We start from the raw sequence: 23545 nt of genomic DNA, 5'->3' as shown, positions 1-23545 counted from the left end.
CGAGGGGCTGAGCAGCAGCCGGTAGCCTCCACACTGCGCTCCGGCGTGCACGGGGGCTCTTAGAAACAATTAGCCGCATCACGTCCGACGCGTTACCAAGTAACACGCGACCACAAAGCACGGCCGCGATACCCGCGAGTACACAACGGAGAGAAAAAAACACAAATAGACTGCGAGCGACAAAAATGACCTACCTTTCAAACAGTGAGTGAGAAAAAAATCCACTCCGCCCGGTGAGAAGCATTAGAAGAAGTATTCTCAGAAGCCTGGAAGTGTGTATCAAAAAAAAAAAAAAAAATGCAGAGTGGGGGGAAATGCCACTAGTAGAAATCAGAGCATCAAAAAGTGGAGGGAGGGGGTGGGGGTGGGGGGGGAAAGGGAGGTGAGGAGGGGGAGAGAAAAAGTCAGGAGAAACTAGCTGACGCTGACTGTCAAAGACGTCGGCAGAGGAGCGTTTACGGCGGTGTTTACAGTAGTGCGAGGGGAGAGCACCTCTGCCTGGTCACATCTGAGAGACAGTCGCCGTTCCAGCGCCGCCTAATTAAAACAAGTCGGGCAGCCCACTGGATTGTTTTGACGCCCGAGGACCAATAGTACACAACAAAAACCCAGAGGCTTGATCGGTGGGGTAGGGGTGTGTGTGTGTGTGTGTGTGGGGGGGGGAGGGGGCGGAGGGTGGCGAGAGTTGGCAAAGAAATGGCGAGGGGGGTGGGACCGTGTGTGCGTGTGTGTGTGTGCGCGTAAGGGGGGGGGGGTTCGGAAGAGCTGTTTTGTAGAGGAATCTGAGAGGAGAGGGAGACCACAAAGGTTCAGAACTGGGGTGGGGGGGGACCTCCACATGCCGAATGCTCCCTCACTTTTTGTCCTCTTCTTTTTTAATACAAAATACAAGGACCACATTTTTTGAGTCTTTCGCCAACATGCCCCACCCCCCACCCCCCTCCCCCCCGTCCCTGTTAGAGTACATTTTTAAGAATGAAACAATACGCCTGGCCAAACTAATAATTCCCGCTCAACAGTCTATAGTTTCTAATATTGAATTCACTTTTTTTTTTCTTTATTGAAACACACAAGCTGACAAACATTTTACATTACCCCCCCCCACCGCCACCGCCACCGTTTCTGCAACGCTTGGTTTACCACTTGACAAAAGGCAAACGTGTATGTACTGATGTCTTACATGAGGATCGAGTTATTTGAACAGCGCTCTCCTGATGAATTGGTTCAGTATCTCTAACCGGGACCACAGAAACCGCAGGTCCCCACTGCCCCAAAGAAAGAAGCCGGCGAAAGCTGAATGAAGCTGGGCTGAGCTCAAAAGTGCTGAATAGGATGTATCGACATGTCCCCCCCCCCCCCCCCTCTTCTGTAAACAATGCACAACGGGCAATGAGCTGGAACATAGGGGCTAATGGTGTTTGCCAAATCTTTTGTCTTTAAAAAAAAAAAAATCCCTCCTCTCTCTCTCTCTTTATATTTTCTTTCCTCCTCTCTCTCTCTCTCTCTCTCTCTCGCTCTCTCCCGTGCATGCCACAGATGTTTTTCTTCGTCGCTCCAACAGACAGGAATCTACTGGCAAGAAGAAAGGCTCGGTCTTCCCCAGGAGAGAGGAGTACAAAGCCCCCAGTCTGCACACAGCAGATGCAGAAAGCAGGTCCATCTGCCACCGGCTCGCTCTGCCACATGGGCCGGAGAGATTTCATACAAGAACCCTTTTTATTTTTTTGTGTGTTTTCTTTTCTTTTCTCTTTTTTCTCTTCTCTTCATCCACCTACATAAGTCTGCGCCACATACATGGAATCAAACACAGGCACCCATTTAAATCTGGCAGAGATGCGACATAAAAAAATATAAATAAATGCATGGTTACACACACACGCGACACACACACACACACGCGAGAGGCGTACACAGAGGCGTACAGGCCGCCACAGCAAGGGGTTACGGAGAGTGCCAGAACTTTAATGTAAAAAAAAAAAAAAGAGAAAAGGAGAGGCACCCACGGCAACTATGGCAGATTTATTTCGGAGAAGACGCAGCCCCCCTAACATGGGGTAAAGACCACTTGAACCCGCGGCTCTGAGCGGCGCACTGGCGTGATTTAAAAGGCTCTGACGAGTACATTATCTCCCGGGCTCCGCTGGAGCTTATTTCAGCCGTGTGATATCATTATTTAGAGACCAACGCAGGCCAAAGGATGTCGCATTTTCATTAGTGAGCTCCGAAGCAGGGAGAGTAAACACTAAACAACCTCGGCCGAGTGGGAGAGGAAGCCAGCGAGAGAAAGAGAGAGAGAGAGAGAGAGAGAGGGGTATGACAAGAGAGCAAAAGCGTGAAAGAGAGAGAGAAAAAAAACACAGCGACAGAGAGAGAGAGAGAAGCATAGGGGGCTAACATTAAACAACTGCTGTTAATTGCTCTAAGCATCCACATCAGCGTCAGTAATTTCTCCCATTTCTCTTTCAGCGTTAAGGGCTCGGGGCTAGAAAGCTCCTTCAGCCCCTTTAATAAACGACTCGCAGTGCCTCGCTGGAAAAGACAAACAAGAGGCCCCCGGCCTTAGAAACATTCGCTTCACTAGGGGAACGCTATGCCTATTCCTACACATCTGTGACAACGGCGTGCCTCCTCCCTTCAGGTATTTACCCCCCCCCCACGGTCTCCTCTTCCAGCGCGCTCCCGCTGCCAAGGTCAACGGAGACGAACGGGCCCACCAGCGTCATGATGTGGTGGCAGCAGAACGGTGAAAAAAAAAAAGGGGAGGGAGGGGAAGGGCAGGGGGGGGATAGACATGTGTAGTGGGTAGAGTGGGGAGGGGTGAGGGTGGCAGCAGCTGGTTACCAACCAGCAGCGGCGGCGGTGGGGGAGCGGTGGATCTGTGATGCAGAGCAACCGCCATGGCGACGGATGTTGCTTTCCGTCTCCCGGGCACCGCTATCATTTTCACTAACTATTCATTTTCAATTAAAGCCACAGTGAAGTGCACTACCTCCTAGAGAGGGGGGTCATATGGCAAAGTCGAGCGCCCATCGCAGCGTCTTCCTTCGCCACTTCCGCCACAGAGTGCGTGAGCGGCCGTGAGGTCTGCCAGTCACAGCCACGTGAATCACTCCTCTCACGACCGTTAGCCTAAGACGTGCACGCTGATGGCGAGAAATGAACGGAATTTGGAAGCCAAAAAACGCACCAACAAAAAAAAAGGATGCATGACCTTTGAAATCTACACCGTTGGAATGAGGACAGAAAGACAAAGAGAACGACGCGGGGAGACAAAGACGATGTGGCTCTCCTCCGACTGCGGGGGTGGTATTTATTGAATAATAATTGCCGAGAGCATCGGCGACGTCAACTTTGCATCGGGAGGTTATCCTTTCAACTTCCCGACTCCCGACTCCGTTCTCACATTTAGGAGCTAGTCAAAGAAAATAAAATGATTTTTCTACCGTCTGTTAAAATGTGCTCAACTGCCCCTGACAACTCCCACACAATGATATGAAACACACACACACACACACACACATCAACTCCATTCATTAGATGTCACACAAATGTTTCACAAGCACAATTCATGAGCCACTTAGTCCTGCCTACGAATAAATAAATAAGAAGCCAAATAAGGCTTCATGAGGAGGTAGGGCTCTTTTGAGTCCGGAGCACCGTTGATCACACGATGTGTTGCTTATGGCCAGAGAGCAGAGACCATTACAGACCAGTGATTATATAAGTGGTTGGAAGGCAGCACCATTTTAATATACTGTACTTAAGCACCGGGGTATCCATGGCAACTTGTCTTTGCACCGTGCATTCAGAAAACCCCTAATGAAATGCCTATTAAGTGGCTGATAATGACAGTGTCCAAATATATTTGCATATGTATTCCACTGCAAAAAAAAACCTGCAGCGCGCTGAATGAAGGTAAAGAGGGGCCTGATTACCGCAATCACAATAATAAATGATTCTGTTGTGTTTGTTGTTTGAAGAGTAGCGGCCCCTTGTCGGAAATATACAATTTCTAAATCAGCGAGCGGGAAACAAATGTACGGCTCCGTGATTCGGTCGACAAAATAACTATTATTCGTATATGTGTAGTGCTTTTCACAGAACTTATGCAAAGGAGAGAGAAAAGAAAGGGGGCGAGTGGTGTGAATGGCCTTCCTCCACATGTGACTTCCATTTGCGGCTTTGGCCGAGTGCCCAACAGGACATCCCTGAGAGAGTGTTTGCTTGACTCAATATCAACAGCCCGGGTAAGAAGCCCGCGGTGGAGGGTTAGGGGGGGGGAACTCTCCGTCCAAGCCCCGGGCCTCGGATTCCTTTTGAAAATATACCACGCTGTATATTCACTGGGTCCAGAAACATCAACGCGCACAGCACTCGGCGGCGTTCTCCGAGGCTTAATGATACCTGCCCCCCCCCCCCAGCTGCTTCTGCAGACGCCGACGCCGCACGCACGCGGACAGCAGGCGGGCGGGAATTAAAGTGTACATTACAGCAGAAAAAAAATGAAAAAAATTGAGATCGAAATGACAGAAGTCAGACGGTTCAAGCTGACCGGGGCCTCTTGAAGCGGAGGAGCTGGCAGACGAGCGATACGCACTCCAGGTTAAATTGGCCCTCCTGCGCCTCCTCTTCTTTGCTCAGCACCACGGCTGTAACCCCGCTTGCATGTAAGAAGAAGAAGAAAAAGAAGCCTTTCTTCAAAAGCACATTTGAATTAAACGAGTTGCTGAAATCAAAGGCTCGGCTGAGCCGGGTAAATTTAAACAAGCAAGTGTGGCTCACAGCAGTTTACCCGTTAGACAGCAGATTGGAATTAGATGAAAGAGCACGGCACACAACGACCCTTTTCTCACAGTGGTGGATATCATCACAGAGCGAAGGCCGCTGCAGTTTAAATTAGATTCCTTCTGAGAGTAAAGTAAATGCTACCGAGTTGTTGTTTTTTAATGTTCCCGGCCGCTGAGATGGCATCGAGATGAGGGGGGGAAAAAGAGGGGGGGGAAAAAGCGAGAGACAATAGTCTGGACGGGTCTGAAACCCATTTACGACAGTGATCTGTGGTGTCTGAGGATCCCACAGCTCCAGCTCTGCCAAAGAGATTATCATTCCCAGATCCGTGACTACACAGCTGAATGGCAGCGAGACGAGCTCCACTGGCAGCCGAGGGAGCGCGACACCTGTATGTGGGAGCGCCGACCGCCGATCTAAGGCCCGAGGAATCCTGAAGATGCCTTCGCAAGTAGCAATGACAAATACTTCCATGCGGGAAGACCGGGGGGAAGGGGGGGGGAATTAAATAGCCGGCCTGAATTGGATAATGGAGATGGTTTGGGAATCATCTCCAGAAGCTGTTGAGGCATGGAGCGCTCTGCTGGAGTGAGGACTTCAGAGTCCTCTGATTGCCTCGGCCTTCTGACTTACTGCTGACGCGGTGGCTATCCATTCATGACTAAAACGCCATTCGGCTGGAAAGCCAATAACACCTCCAAAAGAAAAAAGAAAGGGGAAGAAGAAAAAAACGTAATCAAATTAATTCAGGGAAAAAGCGGCATTCCAGCGAATAATAATAAACTAATTATATGGAAATTTAAAACTCTTCTATTCTCCACGCCGTGGCTAATTCAAACCTAATTTTTACTAGCCACTAATTTGAGGGCGAAAGGCGGGAGGGTGTGGGGGGGGGGGGGGTAGGAATTACATCTGGAGGTAATTCATCGAGGGAAACTGAGCCCAGTGGAGGCTACGATACCCCCCCTCCCACCCTCCACCCAGCGAAAAGAAGAAGAAGAGAAAAAAGAAAAGAAGAGAAGGAAAAGAAAACAGAGAGACACACAAGACATAGAGGAACTATTTAGGAGAGTGGGACTTCCGGAGCACTGAAAAGACACAGGCAGAGGGAGAGAGGGAGAGAGGGAGAGAGAGAGAGAGAGAGAGAGCAGGACTTCTGACACGGTCTGAGCTCTTCCAGACAGCTGGTCCGGGCTTTGGTAAACAGCCAAAGATGTGGAGTTTAAGGACGGCCGGGGTCGGGGGTTAATTTGGACTCTACAGTCGGCTGTTGTGCCCTGCTCTAAAGTCTCAAAGTTTATGAGGACGTCCCGCTCTCAAGTGACCAGCTCCATCTGGGCTGCCTAAGTGGGCTGCCTAATAAATGGCACACTTTTCCAATGATCTGCCGTTTCAAAGCACCAAGGAAAGGGTCTCCAGCTGTATCCGTCTCACTGTATGGATGCAAACTGCACCGCTATCTGCGCGGAGGAGAGGACAGGAAGTGGACATATTTGAAGGATTATTTGTGCTTTATAACACTGAAGGGAAGTCCCGCTGATCAAATTGGGGGAATTAAATATAAAGTTCTGGGCTCCCAACAATCAGGCACAGTGGAAAACTCCCTGCAGGAGGACATTAACATGCGATGGAGAAAAGTCGCCTCGGTCCCTTCCACATCCGAAGCCCACGCTCTCCACTTCACCGCCACCCCACCAACGCTAAATGTGTTTTCCAAATGAAAATAAACGGAGTCCGACCGGTTTGAGGCGGTCACACTCTGGAATATGAGATCAAATAAAAAGGCGTCTGTGGAAGCTGAAAGGAGAAATGAAATGGCTTCTGAGGGGAGATGTAGCGAGTAATAAAATTACTCCTTTATATCTTCCTAAACAGCGCGTGTTCCCCTGGAGTGGGCGAGGGCTTCACTTTGGTCAAAGACAAGTATGCGAGTGGCAATTTTTCCTTCAGGGAAGATTCCCCGATACACTTCTTGAGACTCGGCGCACTGCAATTTTCTTGAAAACGAGAAACTATTTCTGCAACAAGTTAAGCGGAACTTTTGGAAGTTTCACTTTGCCGATGTGCCGGCACACGCTGTCGTTGAAAGGCATGTTCCATTAAATTGGAACAGCAAGATGATTCATAAGCCTGCTGCTTTTCAATGAGTTCAAACTAGACTGAAATGTTCGGATGAACGCTTGTATTTTCTACTAAAACATATAGTTGACTTGGAGCTGACCGTGATGTCACAACTTAAAATTGGTTAGCTATTCCGGTTGTACGAGCGCCATTCCATTTGGCATTGGGGGAAATTCATAACAAAAGTATTACTCTTAGTACTTAAAACCATGCAATTGATTTGTATTTTTTAAAAGCTGGTCACAATAATATTCAGATGGACTTTAGTGCTCTGGGAGACGAGCTGTATTAGAGGAAATTTGCAATTGGAGAGAATACATTATAATTAATTCTACACGAGCTATTAAATCTTCAGTAAAAAATGCTTTAGTACAAGGATTGAGCCACTTATCATACCTACTCACTACCTTTAAAAGCTGTCCGTGTGCAGTACTCTGAGTGGCGAAAAAGCAATCGCTGATGACTTTGAAAATAGGACGAGATGAACAATTGATCAAAACAGAAAAAGAAGAAGGAAAAAAAAATGCTGCCAGGGATTTCAGAGAATCGAGAGCTGTAATCGTTTGTTCAGAACCACCGGAGAGAGAAAGGAAGACGGCAATTTACAGGGTTGAAAGAAAAAGAAATTCAGCGACACCATTTAAAAAGTTTTCAACAGATCGGGTTTGGGGGTCATACTGCCCAACGACGCCTTCGAGAAGTCTAAATAGGGAAACTGTATTCATTGCGTGGAATACTCACAAAATGTACCTTTTTTATTGTGTTCTCTTAATGAGGTTATTTTAGGGCGGTAAAAAAACAATGCGACAAATTAAATAAATGACCCTCGGCTGCACGCGAGGATCCCCGTTTCAGTTTGTTTCACGCAGCCTTGGCATGTAATTAAGTAGTTCGCGGCAGGTTGACGATGTTTGTGCTCGTGGCCACGAATTCATTCCCGTCACGAGCACGAATACGCAACTTTTTTTATTCTCCTCGGTGACAACCTGCGAGAATGTTGTTTACAAAACACACACAAGCGAAGAGCAGACTCATTAGAGATCTCGTAATGCGAGGCCCCCGAAAATAGCATGGGGAGCGGCGTGCGTCGGCGCCTTGAAAACACTTGTCATGCGATCACCCCGGATTACTTTTTAATTTACAATAAAGGCACCCAATTATACTTCGAGGCAACTTTTTTTCTTTCTTTTTTTTGTCGACTTTGCGAACTTTGGGTCAACTTCATTAACTTTCTCTCCGCGTGGCCCTTTTTGGCCCCGTGCTCGCCCGTTGCCGTCTATTCGGGAAGACGGATGGCGTGTGGGGGGGGGGGGGGGATGCTCCTGACAGCTTAAAAGTACCCATCAGCTGCCTGCGAGACATCTCCCCGCACATGCAGCCCCGAAGAAAACCTCCCCAAACAAACAGCAGGCTCCACTTCAAACACATAGCAGGACGATTAGGTAATGCTCTCCTTTGTTCGCCCTGCCTGAGCCCCGGTGACTAACCTCAATCTCTCCCTGTTCCACCTCCTGCCTTCACGCTGACAACACGGCGCTTACCGCCGCCAGGGTAGAGCCGCGATGAACGGCTCGGGATCGGGATCTACACGCACACGCGTGTATTCAAATGAGTTGTGCTTGTTGTGCGATGATGACAGTACCCGTTTGGTTGTAAAGTGAGAGAGGGGGGCGAGAGGCGGAGGGGGTCGGCAGCACAAGGGCTCTTTGTTTTTTTTGGGGGTCGGGATAAATCCGAGGTTTCCTTTTGGATATTCAATATCCTGCAAGGTAAAAAAAACAGAGTTACAGTAGTCTAGTGTCTGGGCTTTCTTTGGGAGGGGAGGGGTGCCGGGGCTACGTGTGTCTGTGGATTGTTGCAATGCTTCTCAGTCAATTGCTGTGCGGCTCGCGTGAGTCGCTTCCAACAAAGCCTGGGAAATCAATCAATGCGGGAAGAAATACCTCTTATGCCAGATGTGGCACTTAAATGTGTTTCTTTTAAGACTTAAAAAAGACTCGCTTGTATTCGGGACTTTGAGGCTCAAAAACGCTTTCAAACCATGTTGAAATAAAATATTTATTCCAAATGAATCAAGCTGTCCAAATGCTACCTACTCCCCTTTGAATTACTGCGTGTTATTTTAGGTGGCTTCTCTTAGTGCATGTCTCACTCGGAAATATACTGTATACCTCCGCTATTTACTTCCCGAGTTGCCTCGGAGGATGAGAGACAAATGTTTCGTTAGCAGATGACTCCTTTTTGTTGTGGTTGTTACTTTTACAAGTCTTCAGTAGTAGTAGTAGTAGTGGTAGTAGTAGTAGTCTTCATATATATATATCACTGAATATAATTATATACAATGCTTTCTATAGGGAGCTGAACTTTTCACACCTTTCAAAGCCACAAAATTGGATGGTTTTGTGGTTGTGCAGCTGCCGCTCCACGCTAATGCGAGGCGGTGTCATATGAAAAATATTCCTCTCCCCAAACCACAGGGCTGGTCATTAATGAAACACAGGCCGCACAGTGAGGTCATACAGAGTCTAGATTTCAGCAGCCACACTTAAAAACCGCTCAGAGAGAATAGAGAAACATGAACACAAATCAGATTCCAGCTCCGAGGACGGGGAAAATAAATAAATACAGAGAGGCACTGGCCCCTCTCACATTTTCCCCCAGCGCTCTGCAAACAACCGTCAAGTGCAGCTCAGAAACAGCTCACAATGAGAGCAGACTAAACAATCCGGTCCCGGCCAAGGAAAATGCTAAGCAACTCTGCACACAGGATGTCTCACCCTAATTGCCAACTATCAAATCTCACAATGGAATCTATCCATTTGGCAAAATCTCCACAGCAAACTTGGCAATATTTCTTTTTGCTTTTTTAAACGTGTCAACTTGTCTGATGAGACGACGCGACGAAATAAAAGATGGAGGAGCACAGTTGTCAGGAATGTCGTTTTCTGTCTCGGATACGCCGGGGTTTATTGACCTGACAGGAAAACTAATATCATGTGTGCTGAGGATGGGGGGAGGGGGGGGGGGGCTGATCAGCTGAAGGTGCGAGGGGGGGTCTTGTAAACGAGTGATTAAAATCCTCAGCATTAAGATAAACACACTAAATAGGTCCCCAAAGACGTGCACACTCAGGAAGGAAAGGGAGCGAGGGCAAGACTCCGTCAGTGGGAGAGACTGACAGGCGGTGTAGTGGAGGTGGGCACATGGGGGCGGAACTGGAGCCTTGGGACTGGTATCAGAAACAGGGTTACCAGCAGGGACCGGGCGTTTAACAGGAAGCTAATGGACAGTCTCAGTCTCCACCATGTGGCATTGTGTATTTCCAGCCGGTCAAAGCCGTGCTCGCAGAGACCCCATGACTGACCCCATGACTTCAAACGGGCCAAATAGCAACGCATTCATGAAACAGAACAGAACTACTGGGAATTAAAGTAGGCAGGGAGAAAAAAAAGAAAGAAAATGCACACACACACACACACACACACAAAAAGGTAGCAGGCCTCGACAGCAGATGGTAAAATTAACATTTCAACAGTTCCTTCCTTTCATGTAGGTCTCGGCAGAACTTTCCCCTTTTTTGAACAAAAAAGAAAGTACTAAGAGGGGCTTGGTTTTTTGGTGAGATGCAGCGGTGTGGAGGGCATCTGGAAAAAAGGGGAAGAGGAATATTGGCTTATTGCTCCTGATGGGCCACCTCAATGAAAAATTAAATAGGTCTGTTTTGCAGTTTTCCCCTCTCTAGAGTGCCCTAAGCTGTGTTATGGAAACATCATCTTGGTAATTCATACGCCACAGAACACCTGGAGATGTAAGAAAATAAACCATTCCTCCCTTTCTTTCTACATTTATAACCCAACCCTGGCGTTGGGGTCTTTCCCCTTTTGATGTTTATTTCCCCACCTTTTTATAATGCCCATCCATTTGGGTTATTTTGCAAGAAGTTGGCGTCTACAGTCGTGGTAAGTCATTCACAAAATGCCCGTCAGATTTAATTTTGGAGTCTTGATACATCCTGTAGAGATGTTATCGTGGAAGAGCCTCTAATAAAGACCCAAACAATGGACAGCCTCTCTCATCTCCGACCCTGTCCAATGGAGCGTCTCAGTAGTACCCATTAATTTGGACACAGTTCTGGCTAAATTACATGTGTTCCACCTCTGTGACATTTTAAATGCAATTAAAAGCTGGTTATGGAAGTGTGCACGGACTTCCCTGTGATGAAGGGAAATCACCGACGTGATTAACATGCAAACGAGCTCACGCTGGCAGACTAGATTGGGGTTTGAAAACCTCAATTACTTTTGTGTGATTATCTATTTACCAGTACACAGATTTCCATTTCTCATCTCCAGCCGAGTTCCCCGCGCTCGAGCCTCAATTACACGCGGCACACCTTTATTTATGATGCGCGCGACGCCGAATCGCAAGCTCTAGTCATTTTTCACGGTGATGTATTGCGTCTTTAAAGGCTGCTCATGAGGCCGGGCCACCAGACCAACACTTCCTAACACCTTTTGCTTTGTGAGCTCTTAATGCAATCTTGACCCCCACCACCCTGCGCACCCCCGATCCATCCATCCAACCTCTATTTAGACTCTGTTTAATCCCCCTCCCTCCCCGTTAGACAGCAGAGTAATGGACAAAGGGCAACCCATGTTTCCCTTTCAACTGAGTGTTATGCTTTAATACTTTGCATTTATTACTAAACAATAAACTATAACACTCTTGAACAAGTATAGCACTATATAATGGATGCATTATGTGTGTGTGTGTGTGTGCGTGTGAGTGGTTGGGGGGGGGAGGGGGGGGACTAATTGCAGGTGAAGATCCAACTGTATCAGTTGAGAGGTGTGTGATTGAAATGAACCTCAGAAACACTCCAGGCTTTAGAGTTTGTATCGTCTTGTTGATGTAATTATTAAAGCATCGCCTGGCAGCGTGGGAGGAATGCAATTTAATTAATTTAAACTGCTGAATAGTGACAGTTCAAACGTACATTACATCTTTCCAGCAGGCGTGAAATAAAAAAAACACAGAATAAAACCCGTAAACTTAAAAGAAGCATCGAGCGACACCCCAACATGTTAATAAACAACCGTGCGGTAACTGTGCCAACGCGTACTGGATTTTTCAACCATTTCTTCTGAAGCATAATTATATATTTTTTAAAATAGTAGAGTGCGTGCTCGTATTGTTTGTCGGTGTCCCGGCGTGTTTCTCGGTGCCCAGGGACAGGAAGAGAAGGGAAGACGCACATCTGTGGCACAGCCAGGCTGTTCACGTGGTGCCCGGCATACATAAAACATGCCCTGTTGCTTCAGCGGGAGCAAAAAGGAAAACAGTGCCATCAAGTGAAATTTCTGAGGATTCCTCAAACACCTCAGCAGATCCATCACCTTATCAATCTAAAGAAGAGTCTTCACCAGTAAACTCCTAAAATGGAATGGATTGATCCATCGCCGTGGCTCGTCGGACGGATACGTCATCAATACAACGGCGTTTAAAAAAAGTGTAATTCAAATGTAATCTGTAAAAAAAAATTATGTTCTTCTTCTCAGAAATCAAATCTTTACTCGGGATGGGAATATTAGACACAAGAGCGCCTCCCACTCAAGCGGGGAGACGATAAGACGAGCAATGAATATGATGCTTTGCTGACTTTGTGTTCGAGGTACCTCGGGAACAAAGGGAATCATTATTACTATTTGAACTCAGTTGCCAGGACTTGGCTTCAACACTGGTGTAAGGTTGCTAGCGTAGGTGGTGGGGGTGGGGAGCAGTGGACACAGCATATTGAGAGAGTGGAACCGGTGGCGACGGCTCGAATCATGAGTGAGAGAGAGAATAAAAGACACAGAGAGGGGTAGAGCTTAGATAATAGCAGATAATGGACAATTAACTCGGGCTAGTGGTGCCGGCTGCGGTGAATAGCAGCTTGTGGTGCAGCGAGTCCCCGATCACCACTCAGCCATATTCACATTGGGAATACAGGCGATATCAAGCGGCAGGCTACTGCGCCTCAGAGGTGTACACGCCGCATTAGCAATCTCCACAATGCCTTCAAACAATGTGCTAGATACCAACAAAGTGTGCCAAAGTGCAAACGCAAGCACTTTGCCGATGAGAAGTGTGCGGTGCCGTAACCTTGCCTATTGTTTCGTGTCCTTTCACCATCAAAAATAAACCCAGGAGCTGCAAATCCATTAAAAAATAGAAAAAAAGTGCCGTACTGCCGTTCCTGGGGTTCAGACGTAGGCATTTGCATAATTAAAACCTATTAAATAAAAAGAAGCTAATTGCATAAATAAATGAGTTAATGTCACCGTGGTTGCAGCGGACAAACAATGCAACTTCTTCATATCGGGGGCCTTGGAAGTGTTTTAACTCCCCCCCCCCCCCCCACTCCCCCTTCAAGCTCCATCTAAATCTATTGATCTGTGAAACACAGGGGGACCCAAGGGAGGCAATTCACTTAATATCATACATCTAATGATGAGATGAATAACGATTATACCATTTGGTAATTAAACGTCTTACAAACCATTTAACCGCCTGTGCGTCAGAAGGGGTCGCCGGAGGTCGCAGCGGTTGTTTTTTTCCCATTTCTCGCCTTGGCACGAAAGCAGGAGGCAAGGCTGGGGGTGGGGGGGGGGGGGGGGGGCGTCGCAGAAAACAGTGCATGACACAATGGTGAACACACGCTAATGATTGTTAGCAGCTACGGCGCTAATCCCTATTGCTGTCAAGACTTTGATGGGGAACGCAATTTGGAACGGACCGAAGGGAAATGGAGGCAAATAAAAAAAAGGCAGGCTAACATCTCGGCTTCCCTGGATCCTTTGTCTCCTTTTCATATACATTTTTTAAAAATCTCATCAGCTCACTTGTGCGTTCCTTTCACAATCGGAGATAAGCGAGTGGGGGGGGGGGGATAAGGCCACGTTTATTGGAGAACTGTAAACACACGAGGGCGACGTGACAGAAGAGGGGGGGGGGGGGGCTGTACAGATACCTTCGCCAATTCACCGTCAACATCCACAACCCTGATCCCTCATTACCCACCGCTGCCCTGTCGGTGTGTTTGCTGTGTGCGGACTCCAAAGGGCCCGATCAGGGCTCGCGTTTGAACTGCGATGCAACGTTAACGAGCGAAGACAAGAAATGTAGCTGGGAAGGCCTTGAGAGGTTTTTTCGGGAGCTTGAACGCAAGCGTCCGATCACATTGTCCCACAGGCCTCGCCCCGCCATCCCATCCTCAGAGGGCCAACAATACCTTTCTGTTTAATCTGGTTCCTGCACATTCACGCAGCATTAACGAACAGAGGGATGTGTGTCGTGCTCCTGGCTCCTCATTGAATGATGGCTGGTAAACACTGTCATTCCAAAGAGAGACTGCTTTGCCCATTGAGGGGAACAGTTCTGGAAAAAGAGAAGCGGAACAATGGCCGCATGGAGGACGCTATCACACGGGTCCAATGTCTGCCGTGATGAATATGTGGGAGATGATAACCCATTCCATCATTTCCATAATGTAAAACTCTCTTTCTTCTTTCGGCCGCCGACTATTCACGAAATAAATGAGAAAACTATCACTCCGCGCAGAAATATGTGACAAAAGGGGCGGCGGGGAGGGAGAGCGGGCTTCGAATGAGCCCCGGTGCCGTTTGACAATGCCGGCGCGGTCCGGACACATTGGGAAGCAGCGGGGTGAGTAAGATCTGGGAGAGTATTTATCACTGGGCACAATGCAAATGTATAACCATGTCACCTATACCACTTTACGGGGGGGGGGGGGGGGGATGGAAACCACGGCAAATACAAGGGAGATTCATATAATACCAGGTGGAACTATGTGTGGCTTTAGTGCGTCGCCAGCACCCCAAACCTGAGGGATCATTCAGTGGCTTAAAGCCCCGTGGCCACAATGAGTCCGCCCTCGCATTTAACCAATATGCAAACCGGCCCCAGCTAATGAGTCTTTCCAACGGAAATCATTTGAATTGGACAGACCGAACAACGGTTTTCGATAGAACTTCTGAAAAGAAAAGCAAAATGTTCAGAGGAAAGAGAAGGCGCATAAAAGAAGTCGAAACGATTGAGACGACCGCGGGCCGCCGCGGCGGGTAAGCTAATAACTTTTTATCTTCGGATTTTTTCAACGGCTAAGCTAATTTGGTTAAGTGTGGCTTCTGGGAAATTCACCAAAGAAAAACTGAATGAGCGTCGCAGTACAAATGTTATATTATGTAGCGGCTTCTTACTAAAGGACTGACGATATAAGCAGACTCTTGACTGCAGACCTGTTTTTCTTTTTCTAGAGAGCTCCTCAAAAAACATTAAAACTTCCCGAGCCATAGACAATACCTCCCGACCCTTTGCTCCGCTCACACCTCGACATCACTGACACCTTTTCAGCCATTCCCATGATGTGTGTGTGTGTGTGTGTGTGTGTGTGTGTGTGTGTGTGTGTGTGTGTGTGTGTGTGTGTGTGTGTGTGTGTGTGTGTATGTGCGGGTGTTTCGATCACTGCAGTCTATTCCAGAGATTTCTCCCATGGTAACCTGGTTTATTTACTTTATCTACAATATAATGCTCCAGTGAACATTTGCAACTTTGAGACGCGAGTTTCAATCAGGCGTCTCGCGGCGGCGCGTGCACGCTCATGCGTGTGCTCAGCCAGGTGCGGAGAAGAGATGAACACCGCCGCCGGAGAGACGCCGCGGCTTTTTCAAAAAACGAAGGACTGACAAAAGAGGTCGTAAAATAATACCAAATAAAAACGGATGGCGGGGACGGCAGGAAAAGGAGAAGCAGGGAAGAATAAAAAATAAATAAACTGCACAGGGAGGAGAAGTGGGGAGCAGAGGCTGGGGTGGATCTGAAGAAGAAAACAGGAGCTAAATAAAAAAAGTGATATTGTGCTGTGAGACAGGGAGAAAGAGTGAGGGAGACGGACAAAGGGAATGATAGAAATAGACAAAAACAAAGTGGAAGGGAGAAAAAAGAAAGAAGAAGAAAAAAAAGAAGGAAAGAGAAGGAAAAGGAGGCGCTCGACCTGGGCAGTGTGGAGCCGGTCTTGTCCAATAAACACAGGTGAGCAGCTCGACATGCCAGGACCACCAGGCTGACTGACAGCTGAGAGCGCTCACTGACCGCCAGCTTTATGTTACATGACAAGAGGAAACTCGACTGACAGAGAGAAACGGCCCGCATCTCTCAGAGTGTGTGGGAGGGAGACGGGTTGGCGAACGAGCGCGCACACACACACACACACACGCACACACACTCACTGCTGTTTAAAGCGGCATCCACGCACTGTGGCCACACACAGTTGCAAACACGAATATATCCACTCTCGTACACACACACCCAGACGAGTTGGGAAAGCCACGATGTTTCCCTTCACAGGTGAGCGGGAGAAGGAAACACCCTGGTGCTTCGGTTACTTAGCGGGGAGAAAGTGAGGAGTTGTGTGGGGGGGGGGTCGAATGTACGCTGTGTGTGCCGACTGAATCTTTTCCACATGACGGGCCTCGGGCTGTTTTTGTCAACTGCACTCTTGAGCAGCGAGGAGGCAGGTAGTGTGACCACATGATTGCCCGTGAGGCATTGTGGTGAGAGAGAGGAAGAAATGGGGAGAGAGAGAGAGGGAGAGAGAGACGGGGAGAAGGATCGGGGGCCGGGGACAGGACCGAAGCGGCACGCATGATGAGGTGTAATCACAAACCCCATTCAGAGTGCAGTGGAGTTTGTCAACATACACACATTCACATTCCACTGTCTGTCAGCTCCGTGACCCAAATCGAGCATGCTGTGCGAGTGTGTTTTTTTTATTTCTACACACACACACACACACACACAGGATGCTTTCTGCCCATTTCGTCTCCAACCAGGTAGTAACAGTTGCACCGTCTGAGCTTGTGGTTTGCGGCGAGGAAGTCGGAGTCTAAGCTCTTGTAGGACTTCGCCCCCCCCCCCCCCCCCCTTCAGCCGAGATCCAGTGATCGTTACGAACAAAGGACTTGGCTCGGTGCCTCTGGAGTAAAAGCTTTTTCATTGGCTGTGACCGTGTTGTTTGACTTGAAACTTTTTGACTAAAACAAACAAAACAAAAAGAGCGAGAGCGAGAGTGAGAGAGTGAGAGAGAGAGAGCTATGCAGTGGAAGAGGGCGCTATCTCGTGCAGGGATCTAAAAACGTGTCATTTTCATAATAAATATTACCGATGAAAAAGTGCAGTTGACACACACAATGAATTCCGAGTGGAACCAGTCGAGTGCTGTCGTCTCTCCATTTAAAATGGCATGGACGTGAAATCTCATTATATACACATAACAAGGAACAGAACAAACAATCTCATTTACATTTATACAAACCTTCTTTGTATCCGATTACTTAAACAAAGTCTTATTGCTCCGCAGGAAGCCAAAATCTCATTGCTACATTTTTTTTTGGAGGTTGATTTAGTACAAAAACAGAGAGGTGTTTTTTTCCCAGAAGCTAATTTCTTTGGATAACACAGAACATGTGGCAATATTAACATTGTGTGACTAAGACTTCAGCAGCGAGTCGAGGTAGTTCTTTACACAGAGGATCATCAGCCGGGTTAAAACAGTGTCCATTTAGTTGATGTCATAATGACAGTATCACTATAAAACACTGGACTGTGAAGGGCTAACATAAACTAAGGGCTATTTGCGCAGGCTAAAAAATGAGGCTGCGTGACAGCTTGGCGATAACACACCGGTTCAATCTGTCAAGACAATCAGCATTTAGACCTCGGGAGAAGAATGTGCGACTGTGTGCGACCGATTCATTGGACACGATCACCTGCCAGTGAAGCCACTCGTAATTCTTCCCACCTGAAATAAGGAGTTCAAACTAATGTCAGGCTGCTCTGATGTCATGCCTGCCTCGGGGGGGTTGGGTTTCACAATAATCTCGGGCTCTTGGAGGGATGCCATCGGCTCCGGCTTCCGCACCCAAAGCTCTCTCCAATTAAATTGCGGGGAAAGAATAACACGCGAAACACTAGATCCCCCGTTTGGTTTATAGAAGTGAGGGCGGTGCGTGCAGTATTTGCAATCAGTCAATTCTAAAGTAACAGTAATGTCTAATATGAGGTGTTTATATACACAGAACAATTGAGGGGCCCGTATGTGCGCCGAGGCCGACTGTGCTCGGGGTCAAATGTATCCCTTACCCTCAGTTTAATTGCCCAAATCACAAATTCTTGTGTAAAAAATAAACAACCCCAAAAAAAAACAACATGAGGAATTGGCGTTTCAAATAAACGGCCGGCTGAAAGATAGAGTGGGTGGGGGGGGGAAAAGAGAGGAACAATATAGGCAGCCACTAGATCAATAGATTCATTGAGCCTCTTTATCTCCTCCTTAAGAAATGATGGCAATCCTCCTTCGGAGCCTCCTCACCTCCCACTTTCTCACTCCATTTTCATGGCAACTGTGCACTCTGGTCAAACACTCTCCATGCAATCTCTTCTCCTCCCTCCTCAGCGTCTAGCCCGCATCTTCACATCCTTTTTTTCTCCTATTCTGTCCCTCAGTCATGTCTCTTTCACATCGGACACGTGCGAGATAAATGACCCTGACACGCGAAAAGGTATTTAGTGTGGAGAAAGAGAAGAGAACCAAGAATCTGTTCACACGGAGCCGGAGGTCTGGACTGAATTCTGCCTTGTTATGGTTGTATTTCCAACGTGTGATGGCTTTCATATGGCGGCCCTCTGGCCAGCAAAGAGCCAAAGGAAGAAGCTGGAAAATATACGTCACAGGTGTGAAAAAAAATACTTCCTCTGCGGAAATAATGTAAGTACAATTCCTGAGTCTTTTTGAAAAACAGGACAGCTCTAAATCCCAGAGATCAGCAGAGGGTCGATCCCCTTTTTGCTCCAATTTGCTCACAGCACGGCACTATCAGACCCCAAACCACACCTCATTAAATGGAAATATGGGAACTTGGGGAACTTCCAGAAACTTCCAGGCTCTCTCTCTCTGCTCCTTCCTGCCCGAGTGTGAAGACAAAACAGTTGACCAGAGGGAGAAGGGCGCATAGAGAGCTGAGGGAAGAGAGCGAGAGAGGGGAAAGTAAACCTTTGATGAGGAAGACTTTTTTTGTTAAGCGAGGAGGGCTTAACTTTAAAATATTCTGGGTGGCAGTGAATGGGGGATTGACCAATGGCCCTGATCTCAGCCACACACTGGGGCACTGGGGTTAATGGTGGATAAAGATTAGGGGGGGGGGGGAGGGGAGAAGGGGGTTCCTTTGCCTGATCTCTATCCACCCCCACACTCCAGCCCGCAGTTTTCACCTTCTCCACCAATCCTAAATCAGCGAGACAATGGAGGCTGCCAATGGGGAATGATCCAAGTCCCTTTGATTCCTGCCTCTACCCCCTCGACTGCTCCGAGTGCCCGGGGTAAAGATCCGTGGAGGTTCCCCCTGTTTGCCCGCTCACAGCGGCGGCAGTTAGCGGGCTCAGAGAAACCGTGCGAGGATTGGAAGTGGAATGACAAGAGGTCTCTGATCTATGACGAGAAATCAATTTTCTAACTGGAAATGTGAGCAGAGGGCCGTTCAGTCCGAACGGCAGCTTCTTTAAAAGGCAGCCAGAGATATATCTAATTGCTGTAGATTTTTATATAAGTCGACATTGGAAGTATGAAGTACTGCTCGCAGTGTTGGGGCAATTACACTTTTTTTGTGTGCAATGATTAGAAGGACTTTTTAAGGCCAGCTGATATGCAGTAAGAGTTAATCTTTGAAGATTTTACTGAATACTAGGCAAATTAAGAACTAATATTTAAGTCTCTTTTAGGTGGAAAAGGAAATCTGGACTTTGCTGCAATGTGGAAAATTCGGGCTCTCGGGGAGGCGGACTTGGACATAGAGCCAAGCCAACCGGCATCTTCACGGCCGCCTATAGACTTTAATCACAGCTGGACCTCAAAGACGTTCTTCACCACGGTGGACCGACGGCGAGGAGCAGAATATCTAAATGAACCCACGCGGCCTCAAAGCAAAGCAGACAACGACTTCCAGCTTCAAACCAAAACATTACTCGCTTTTAAAAAGCTTTTATTCTCTGGAATAATTAGGTAGGTGAATTAAAACAATTAATTTAGTCATGACTGACGATTGAGTGACAGTACATGGAACATTCCTGAAGCAAATCATTCTCTGAAAACATTCTCGCACACACACACATACACACATACACACACCACTCCTTCGACAAAGAACTTGATTATTCACTGCCATGTTTACTTGGTATAGTGCCAATCCTGCACAATTAAAAGTGTTATTGTGTCTCTTCTCCCCGTCACTACATGGATTTGTGAGTGTGTGTGTGTGTGTGTGTATGTGTGTGCCCTTGTGCGGCATGGATTGCCGAGTGTGTACGAGAGTTCTAAATCAATAGAGTGGCCACATGATGGGAGATATAATTGGCGATTCCCATTACGTGAACTTAAGATTCCTCGCCCTCATTTGTGGTTTGACCCGGTGACAAACACCACCTTGTATCATTAGCTCGGAACAGGCAGCCATCTTTGATCAGGTCCTAGTTTGGCAGAACTGCGGCGAGGCAGGATCGACCAAAGAGTCGGATTTATTCCATCTCAACTGTTTAACAGATATTTATACATTTGTAGTTGATATCACCCACGTATTTTCACTCGTACGTGTTTATTATTCGATGTTAAGCTAAAACAACCACGTCCTTGAGAAGTTGCAGTACTTTTTAAACGATGACATTTTAGTCGACGGTTGCGAATTAAGTTGCGACCGTGTACGAACAGGCGCATCTTTCTCGTGCCTGGCTCTGGCGTTTTGTCATTTCAGCGCCCACGATTGTGTTACTGTGCAGCCAAACCTCAGCCACAGTTATGACTGATGAGGCTTTTTACAGTGGACACATTTATCTGGGAGGGGATGGGGGGAGGTGGGGGGGGGGGGAGAAAACACAACACCAGGCATGCAAAGACAAGGAAATCTGCTTTCACTTACCACTTTGGACTTTTACGGGGTGTGTCGTCTGCTTTTTTCTAAGGGCACAGAGTGTGCATATTTCATCCTAAAAAGAGATTAGCAGAAATCTCAAAACATGAGCGTATTGCGGCATCTCTCTGCCCGTTTCTGTAGAGCCAGAATAGAGTCACACACACACACACACACACGCACCAGAACCCTGGTCACTTCATTCTGCTCTGTTCGGCTACAAATCTCAATCAAGACGTCAACAAAGTAAATCCGAGCTTGCCCACATTTGCCGGCCATAATGCATATCATAACTTCTAAGCAAAGGGTAGATTGAAAAATCCGTGGGGTGTGAAAACCAAACAGGCACAGCTGAAAGGTTGCCCAGTGGAGGGGGAATTCTATCAAGGTGGACAAGATGAAGATTTGTAACATTTGAGTGGGGAACGGAGGGCCCCCCTGACCTCTACTCGCCAATACAATCACCCACACACAGTCGGGCTAACGGTACAGCGTAACCACCTCCAGAGGCGCAGTCGGGGTCCTGATGAAAAGAAGGGGAACAAAAACTAAAGGACTTTTTGTTTTGTTTTATTCAAACAAAAGAAAGACATGCCCTAACAGACTGATCTCGAGCATTCGCGGCGGTGCGCTGTTCATTTTAACGCTGAACCTCGAGCCGCTCGTCTAATCTTTTCTCGAGGTTCAGGACTCTTTGACGGATGGACAAGTACTCACCCTGAGGGAGAGAACTTGCTGTCGTCGTCCGTCACGGGAGCACGAGAAGTCCGGCGATGTCAGCTATCTGAGGGAAGACGAAAGAGAACGTATACCATGAGTCCAACGCAATTCATGAAGGACTGATCTCTTTTTTCTATGTTCGTTCAGCGCTTGCTGTGGACATGTGTGGGCTCGATTGTGTCTTGCATAACTATTGTCTGCGTGGAGAAAGCAATAAACTAACAACAAAGTGCACCTGGATTTCGCTGTTAAGCATGAGAGAGTGTGTGTGTGTGTGTGTGTGTGCATGCACAAACAGGCAGGATACGCAACAGTTAAAGCTATGGATGCCCCCCCCCCCCCCACCACCCATCACACACACTCCTCACTCCCTCAAGTTAAAAGGTGGAGTGCCTGGAAGGCACAAGCTCTCAACGCCAAGTAAATCACACCATTAAACTGACACGATTGATTTCTCGAGTAGCGTGGGTCCATTCAGCTGTCGACATCCAAGTACACATGCTATGCCATCGCTATAATTTAGAGACCATTAGTATTGATGATTTTTTCGTGTTAATCCCGCATCTACAGTAGTGTACAACACCACAACTGACAGTTTTACTGCACATGCCGTACATGGAGCAGTTGCATTGGGCAAATTGCCCTCGTTGAAGAACGTTGTGAGGGCAGAATTTGTTGGGGGCGGGGGGGGGGGGGGGGGCACAAAATGTCCTGGACGTTTCCCTCCAAGACCCCCCCCCCCCCCCCCAGAATTCCAATGACCCCTACAGGCACCAAACGAATTCTCAGGAATGTGCTCCCTGAACTGTACAAAAAGCCCTCAGCTCGACGAGCGCAGCTGAAAACAAAACATGCCAACTGCTATAATTTTTCAATGTTTTTGAGTTTGTGGAATTATGTTGCACAGCATGACTCAGAATGGGGTGAGAGGGTTCGAGGTAGGGGGGGGGGGGGGGGGGGCAAAACGGACATGAAAAGGCCTCGGATAAAAAGACAATCATACGATTGATGAGTATTTTGTTTCGACATATCTACATCGTGAAAAACTGAAACATATAGTTACATAAAGTTTAAAAAAAAAGGTGGACAAAGGTCTCAAATTATGTGATTTCGCAAAAGAAGACATGGGATGAATCCCGCTGTCAACATGACCGGGAAGTAAAGAAAACTGTTTTAAATACGATTTAGATAGAAAACTCTTCTTCAAGTTAATGCCCCTTTACTTAGAATGATTTGCTGCCGAGTAGACTTCAATATCACAAAACCTCTGGGCTGTGCAGATGTCATATTTTATTCACTGGAAAAGCATTAGGAATGCTATTAGTCTGTATGACCTCCAATTCGCAGGGATTTACAAATACCACACATATCTTTTCGTGCCAAATACAAAACCGACTGGTAAATTCTATCAACTTATAAATATGGGCAAATGCATTCAAGTATTCATGAAGGACTAATAATGCTATAGGCTGATATTTACATAAAGCGTTCGCGCGCTAAGTCAAGATAAACTATTTAAGACCCGGACCACAAACACTTCCACGGTGTAGAAAAAGGAGGGTCCTGCGATGAAAGAGGACATTATGCGAACAAGTCAGATTACTGTACACAATAACTTTATCTTTAAAGTAAATACCATCCTCGGTGTTGGAAAAGGAGGGAGGGGGTGGAGGGGTGGGGGCATTATGGAAAGTCACTGGCAATATTTCTGTGGGGACCGAATGCTCCTTATCAGCGTTCGTCGAGCTACTCAGGCCCGCCCGAAGAAAGATGAGTCTTCAAACTCATTCTATTCATGGTCAGACGTGTAATTACCCTCGGCTCACAGTCTAGACGTAACCGCTTTCACAGTATTTAAGACCCCCCGATGCAACGCGCGGACGCCGTGCTCCTACCAC

The 23545-nt window shown here is 47.4% G+C and overlaps 1 protein-coding gene across 1 annotated transcript in view; it reads right to left on the bottom strand.

Moving 5' to 3' along the window:
- The window catches only part of foxp2 (forkhead box P2), a 103153-nt gene that overhangs the window by 72148 nt on the left and 7460 nt on the right, over positions 1 to 23545 (bottom strand). Inside the window, 2 exon segments of the mRNA XM_056424832.1 lie at positions 20937 to 21003; positions 21645 to 21711. The gene's annotated coding sequence lies outside the window, so the exon portion shown is untranslated.

Source organism: Pseudoliparis swirei, chromosome 10, assembly GCF_029220125.1.
Source record: "Pseudoliparis swirei isolate HS2019 ecotype Mariana Trench chromosome 10, NWPU_hadal_v1, whole genome shotgun sequence".
NCBI lineage: Eukaryota > Metazoa > Chordata > Actinopteri > Perciformes > Liparidae > Pseudoliparis > Pseudoliparis swirei.
This window is presented reverse-complemented; position numbering and strand designations above follow the sequence as displayed.